Source organism: Nelumbo nucifera, chromosome 1 (assembly GCF_055504915.1).
Source record: "Nelumbo nucifera cultivar China Antique chromosome 1, China Antique-T2T, whole genome shotgun sequence".
Classification (NCBI taxonomy): domain Eukaryota; kingdom Viridiplantae; phylum Streptophyta; class Magnoliopsida; order Proteales; family Nelumbonaceae; genus Nelumbo; species Nelumbo nucifera.
In genome coordinates, this window is record NC_142649.1 from 198,178,179 (window position 1) to 198,186,022 (window position 7,844).

A 7,844-nucleotide genomic window follows, 5' to 3' on the forward strand; every position below is an offset into this window, starting at 1 on the left:
CCACTTAGACAACCTCGCAGAAATCTCGGATATGGTGCGTGAAGCCCACACCAAACAATGCCTATATAAAGGCACCAACCCCAATGGCAAGGGGGGAGAAAGAAAGCAAGTAAGCAAGTTCTACCTCTCAGACTTTGTGATTTTTAGCTCGTAATCTACTATGAGAGTACTGACTTAAGCATCGGAGCGACCTCGTCGGGTTAACCACTCTGGGCCCTCTGACATTTGGTTCTTTGTAGGTCTCTAAAGAGCAACAAAGCTCATCAATCCAGCTTGCCTCACAGGCAGTTCGGCACCTGGTCAACCCGACACCTCACAGACAGCTCGACACCTCATAAGCAGCTCAACACTATAGTCAGCTCGCCATCTAGCTTGACTAGCTCAACTCAGCTCAGCAGCCAAGGTTCTCCTCTTCGGCTTCTGAGTCATCAGCCACTTGGAAGCAAACCAAATGACGAGGTAGTTAGCCAAAAAATTGATACATGACAAAAAATCAATTCATGAGTTCTCTCTCACTGTACTCTTCTCCAATTCCTCTCTCTCGGTTCTCTCTCTGTATCTCTCCCTACTCGGTTGCTCAGTGATAGTTGAAGTTACAGAATTCGTGGTTCCAACAATCGAAGAAGATTGACGAATGAGAGTCTCTTCTTCGAGATGCTTCTTCCCAAGTTCAAAGGGAGAGTCTCCCTCTTCGAGAGAGCTCATTGTCCTTTCGAGTCCGACTCTATTTTGCCATCCGAGGAAGAGTTGCTGTGTTTTGCCATCCGAGAAAGAAATCCGTCAACAAAATCCGGCGACCCGAAAGAAATCCGAGGCAGTATGCATTATACGTGTAATGCATGCTGCCTCGTAGATCTCCCGTCACTGCTCGTCGCCTTGCATGCATTATACGTGTAGTGCATGCTGCCTCGTAGATCTGCCATCACTGCTTGTCGCCTTGCATGCTACTGGATCTGTCTCTTCATCACTTGCATGCTCGGCATCTATAATCATTTCTTCTCTTTCTTAGGGCAGATGTATTGGCATGCTAATCTTTATATATATTGCTTCTTACTGCTTGGGGGTTCTTCCCGTTCTATTTTCTGTTTTCCGTTCTTGCCGCTTGGGTTCATTCTGGTGTTCTTCTCGTGTTTGTATGTGTTCTTCTGGTGTATCTATTTTCTATGTGTTGAATTGTTTTTTTTTTGCCAGGTTCTTCTCGTTGTTGCCTGAGTTGTTCCGATTGTTGCTTGGGTTTTTCTGCTTTTACTCCAGGTTCTTCTCGTTATTGCATCATTTTTATGTTCTGTATTTTCATAGTTTGTAGAAGAGGATTAGATAGGGAGAATCCCCCAATCCATTTACTTTTTTCATTGGTGATTTCTTTTTTTACTGGAATATTATTGAGGCCCATTGTGGTTATGGATGGTATCAAGAGATTTTCTCGTGTGCCAATAAAACATTAGCTTGATACTTATTCCTAATGTAGCAGTAGATTGTTCCTTTGTATAATAGTTAATTAGATGTAGAAATAGTATTGGTAAATTATCACCGGCTATAAGTTTTTAAAAGTAACAATTGAAAAGCATTCCTTAATTGTTGATTAAAAAGTATTTTCTATAATTTAAGGTACTCTTGACAGCTGTTAATCTTATAAGCTTCTGTTCGTTGCTAATAAGTGTCCTGTCTCCTAGAGCTCATTGTTTTGTTTTTGACGATATGCTGTGTCTCTCTTTGATGGATTTCTTTCTATTGTCACCTGTCTAGTGTAACTAAGATATATGAGTACAGAGAAGCTTTAATCAGGTTCTGCATTCCCTGAGCTTCTCTTGGAGTTAAATAGCTATTCTCAATTGCATCTGTAATAATGATTTTTGGAAAAGAGGTCCTTTATTAGAAGGTTGTTCTAGCTGTAGGCTGTACACTATATCCTCTGGTATCTTCAGGTTTTTCATTGAGGTTGTCTGTGATAAACACTAAGCAGGTTCTTACTCTCTTCATATGCATTAGAAGAGCAGGCTCTTCGGTAACTATGTGCCAGATTAGTGGGGTAGCTCTGACTTTTTTCAAATTACATATTAGATGGTCATCACCCAAATGGTTGGTATAAGGCTCACATGAGTTGTGCATCATCGGTTTGATCTTTTGATTTTATGAATTGCTCAAGTTTGGTTATGCAAATATTACTCAGTAATCTCATATGGTCAAAACATTTAGAAAATTCCTTGGCAGCAAGATTGATCATAAACTTGTGATATACCATTTTTATATTGCATAAATAAAGCAATCAAGTGAACTGCAGGGAGAACCCCAAAACTACAGCAGAAAACTCCTTTGCTTCTATAGCAATATAGAAGCAATATATAGCAATCAAGTAAACTCATTTGGGTATAATTTATATTTTAGGGTAAATCCTTTAAACCTCCCTGGTTTTTTCTGAGAAGGAAAGGGTCTTAAACCTCTCCTAACCTTTGGGTATAAAGTACTTATAAGATTCTTCCTTTAATTTACCGTTAGAAGTCTAACAACTGTTAGTTTTGTTTTTGATCATTGGAATACCCTTCAATCTTTGATAAAAAAGGGATAAGTAGACTGCACTCCACTTCAGAAATCTGAAGTGGAGTTCTCGAGTTGAATGATATCATTCCATTTTTCAAATACATAGTTACTGCTTGGTTTCCCTCTGAGTTTCTTTTATAACTTGCATTGTTCTCTCCTCTGTCATAGTGCTCTCGAAACTCATTTTTGCTTCTTGTGTGTACTAGGCAAAGGTACCTGACATAGGGAAGTGCTTAGATAGCAAGCTGAAAAGGGTACCAGTGAGGCTTGTTTTTCATAATTGTATTTATGTTTTCCTGCTGGATTGTCATTACATTTTGATACTTCTATCTAATATATTCTCCTAAATTTCATGTCTACATAAGGCTTTCATTTCTTTCTTGTTCTTATCTTTTCCTTTTGTTGGGAGGGATGTCTTGACATCTATATTGATTGTTTTGGAATCCCTAAAAGTTATGTGTTGAATATGTTACTTCGATTATGACACAACAATTGAGGGGAATCTTTCATCCAGAATATTTCACTATAAAATCTTGCATTTTGAGACAAAGTTCTTTTTTTTGATAAAAATTAACATAATAATTAATGATCAAAGGAAAACCTGAAGTACCCAAGAAGGTATCAGGATCAATACAACAAGACAGCAAAAGCTGACCATACAAGAATATACTCATATAGACACCCCTGTTACAGCAGAACCCCAGGACCTGGCATTACCCCCAGTCAGAACCTTGTCTAGATACTCCTGTTCTGGCCAAATAATCAGCTAGGGAATTAGCAGATCTGGGAGTCCACTTGAATGAGCAGTTCAAACTTCTACCTAGGAAAGATGCTTCCCTAACCGAAAGTCTGAATCTCCATGGAAGGTCAGGTCCTCTTCAGAATTTAGCCAAATAATAACCACCTTACAGTCCCCTTCAATTAGTACGTACCTCCAGTTCTATGACTTAAGCAGCTTAAGGCTTTGAAGTAGGGCCATCAACTCTGCTGTCAAAGAGTTACAGATATTAATCCAACCTGAGCTCAGCATGATGTTTCCATCTTGGTCCCTTACCACACCTCCCACACCAGACTCAACAGGATAGCCAGCCTACTCAACACATTGCTCCTACCAAAGAATCTGTCAGCATGTTTGCACTTCTAGGGAAGGAAATGTTCAAAGAGGCACCTAGGTAGTGTGCCTATCTCATCAGGGGCCTAAACTAGGGATTATTTCATGAGCTTTCACACAATATATTATAGTTTGGCAGTCTCCCTTCACTTCCACATCTTTCATTTCTTGCACCTTCATCAATTTCACACCTTGAACTAAAGCCAACATTTCAGCCCGCAAAGGATTACCATGTCTAATTGCACCTGAAAAGTTGAGGATAATGTTGCCACAATGGTCCCTAACCTCACCAATCCTGGGATTACCAAACAGCACCCATCAAAGTTAAAAATGAGTTTCTCCACAGCCGGGGCAATTCAATCCGCTACTCTTAGTTGCCTCCTGAACTAGAAATCCGCCACAGCTTGCCAGCCACTCAAAATGTCATTTAGGATAATTCCTTTGAACTTATCACATATTAAAACCCAGTGAGCAACTCTTATCACGGTGAGTTCTTACTTCCTCTGCTTGATTATACTGCTCTCCAAAAATACAGGCATTCCTTTCACTCCACAACCCCCATAACACTGCTCGTCTTGTACATTGCCATAATATCTTTTCCCCATGGGTGGAACAGCTTATCAGAGATGATCTAAAAAGGTGTGGAAATTCAGACAGTGCCTCTAAATCTCTTCCAAACAAATAAAAAAAAGTATTGCCACACCTTAGATGAGAACAAACAATATAAGAGAATGTAGTTAATGCTTTAAAACTCTTTAAAGTACACCATGGTAATGTTACATCAAAATAACAGCAGTTGTTCTCTAGAAGTTTAGATCCCAACCAATTGCTTCTTATGCTTTTAGGAATAGTAGACAATAAATTCCTTTCATTTTTTTCTAATAGTTAGCTTCTCTAAGCGGTCTACATTCAGATTTGGGAACCTGATACGCCAGGTATAATTATTTTTTATTTGTTTAGATTTTTTGTTATGGTTTTGGGTATTAAGGCCTTCAACAGAAAATGACATGTCCATTATGCAAAAGGACAAGAAATTAGTGCTTGGAAGTGTGTTATCAATAGACAAGAAATCAGTGTTACATTTGACTGTTACTTAAGAAACTTGTCAATGTAGATTGATACTGCCAATAGCTTAAATTACAGATCCAATTTAAAGACCTCTGCCTTACATCCAAGTTACTGAGAATCCATAAGTTTATGATACTTTACATAGATTTTTCCCCTTTGAGTGGTGACAGATAGAGACTCGTATAAAAGGAGGAAGGGAGATGTGAAGATGGACAAAACCCTTGTAAACAAGCCAGGCCAGCTCATGCTCTCTCAGGTAAGTCCAATGGTTCCAATGGACGACGGCGATTTGGGTCCGCCGTGGTTGAAACCCATGTCGAAGGCTAGCTACTTCGTTCCCTGTTTAACCCACGGAGATTCCAACAAGAGCGAGTGCAACCTGTATTGCTTAGACTGCATGGGGAATGCTATCTGCTCTTATTGTTTGATCCACCACAAATACCATTGCGTTGTTCAGGTATGTTTTCCATCTTGCTGGACTTCGTTTTTCTGCTGTTTCTGTTTGGGCCGCAAGTCTCTCTAACGATGGATTGGTCTTCTAATTCATCTGCGTTGGGGATACCTTGTTGAACAGATAAGGAGGTCTTCAAACCACAACATCATTAGGGCTAATGAAGTTCAGAAGTTCATCGACATCTCCGCCATTCAGACCTACATTATCAATAGCGCGAAGATCGTTTTCCTCAATGAAAGGGCAACCAAGGCCGGGAAAGGGCGGGCGTGACTAACACTTGCGAGATTTGCTCTCGAAGTCTTCTGGATTCTTTCAGGTTCTGCTCACTGGGGTGCAAAGTAAGATTCTCTACTCTCCTGGGGAATACCCATTACCCGTTTTGGTGATTATTAGTTATTCATTGAATTTAGCATTTATCGACATCACTTGCTTCTTCGTCTGTTATTGTTTATCTGGGCTCTAGACTTGTTATAGATCGATATTGCGAATTTACTTAGTGCCCTGTCGTGTTTTTCACAGTTCAATCCCATCTTTGTATATATCGTTCCATTTTCGGGTTTCTTTCTGAAACCATCGGTTTTCACTTTGTTTCTCCACTTCAGTTTTCTTCACCCCTGCCCGCGCCCCCAATCTGTTACTTGACCTTGCTTTTGCTTTTTATTTTTTATTTTTTTTAATTATTTCCTTGTGGTTTGCCACCTGCTCTGTTATTTGTAATTTGTGATTTGAATTCTAGATACTTCGGAAAATTGGGTTTCCCATTCATTCCAGCTCTACCACAATGGAGTTGGACAACCAAATGACGAAAATATCCTCGTTCCTTCATTTGTCAGCTAGGAGGCATGAAGTGTGGCGACCCGGATCTGGCATTTACATTGCGGTTGAAACACAATCGGGGTGCGCTCCATGGCTCTGATACAGATGCTTCGTCGACCCCCAGGAAGCTTAAGAAATATTTTCAACCGTTTCATGGCCCAGTATTGTCATCCGACGGGGAAAAGGATTTTGCGGAGAAGAACACGAGTTCAGGTGACGAGGAGGTGAAAAATATACGTCTGGCAACACGAGTTCAGGATTTTGCGGAGAAGAACACGAGTTCGCATCTCCGCCCCACACGCCGAGCGTCCGCCATCTGTCCTTCCGCACGCGGTTGGCATTCCCGCGTGTTAGTCCAAAACCGAGTCAAAACCCTAATTTACTCATTTCTTCTTTCCCGCGTCCTTGAACTGGCCTCCCCTGACCCCGTTCTCCCCTCACCCGAGCTCTCCTTTTCCGGCACCGGCGACCGCTCCGGTGAGTTCACCTTGACCAGGTATTTTCCAACACTCATATTTTATTTTGCTATTTCGTTTTTTTATTTCATGTCAGAGAAGAGCAGAAGTGATTTGGTCCATTTGTTTTTCATTATCAATATTACAGAGAAGAGCACTAGAGCAGAAGTGATTTGTGCAGCATCAGTTTCAGATACGCTGGCCTCTACGTTACAAGCTAACATCTTCATCGTCAAAGTCGGCAAGCTAGAGAAGGCCATAGGTATAACATTAGAGAAGCGAGCGAGTTCTCCGAATCCCGCAGCTCGGAATATATTGACGCATATGATCACTTTCCCTGTAACTGTTCCTTGGATGAACTCAAAGTGGCATGCTTCACCTTCCGGGCTTTCCAAAAAGCTGCCCACCCGCTTATAATATCTACACAACCATCCATTCTTCGAAAGAAACTCACAGACCATGACCTCCCTTTAAGATCCAACAACACTGCTTTTCCCTTGCCTGTGATCCCAACTTTTCTTGCTACAACCTTTGGAACAACCTTAATTATTTCCTCACCCAACATAAATTAAGTAAAAGGGCGATCAGATCAGATCAGATCAGATCAGTTGTGAAGAAAACAAAATAAAAGTAACTACATTTTCAGAATTTTCGTTTTTTTTTTTTGTGAATAAAATATAAGGACCAGAACTCACCATATGGCTTCTTCTGGACTTTCCATAAAGTGCTGCGAAATGTGGAAATTCTGTTTTGTACGAAGACGCGGCTTCAATGGCCTCACTTCTTGGTTGCCTTTCAATCCCGTAATTTGATTTCTTCCTTGGTTTGTCAGAGCCACTTGCAAGAAAGTTATATCGATATTTATCAGCTTTTGCGAGATCGATGCACAGTTAGGAAGACTCGAAGTAAAGTTACCGTTTACCTTGCTAGAAACAACTGCTTTCATGGTGGATTTGACCATTGCTTTGCCACGTTTGTCCATTTTTGGGTGATAATAACTTTCTCAGAGCACGATCAATATCTTTGGAGAATACCTGGTCAAGGTGAGTTCACCGGAATGGTCGCCGGTGCCGGAGGAGAGCTCGGGTGAGGGGAGAAGAACGGGGGTCAGGAGAGGCCAGTTCAAGCATGCGGGCACGCGGGAATGTAGAAATGAGTAAACGAGTGTTTTGACTCGGTTTTGGGTTAACATGCGGGAATGCCGACAGATGGCGGACGCTTGACGTGTGGGGCGAGAGGCGGTGGGGCGGAGATGCGAACTCGAAGAAGAAAGGGTATCCTCGTCGTGCTCCCTTCTGAGTTCTGACTTGTCAAACAGAGGGAACGCCGAACGAACAAGGAGGGAGAGGGGGTGTAGGAGGTCTGTACAAAAGTAAAGCCTTTGCTTTAGAGGAAAACAAAA

General features: G+C 41.3%; 1 pseudogene across 1 annotated transcript; it reads left to right on the forward strand.

The window, feature by feature from the left end:
• The first annotated feature begins 519 nt into the window (after positions 1-519).
• LOC104602343 (uncharacterized) lies at positions 520-7,166 on the forward strand (annotated as a pseudogene). Its single transcript, XR_016080885.1, has 4 exons — positions 520-5,174; positions 5,292-5,509; positions 6,005-6,464; positions 6,591-7,166. The product of XR_016080885.1 is annotated as an uncharacterized LOC104602343 (transcript).
• Positions 7,167-7,844: the final 678 nt, after the last annotated feature.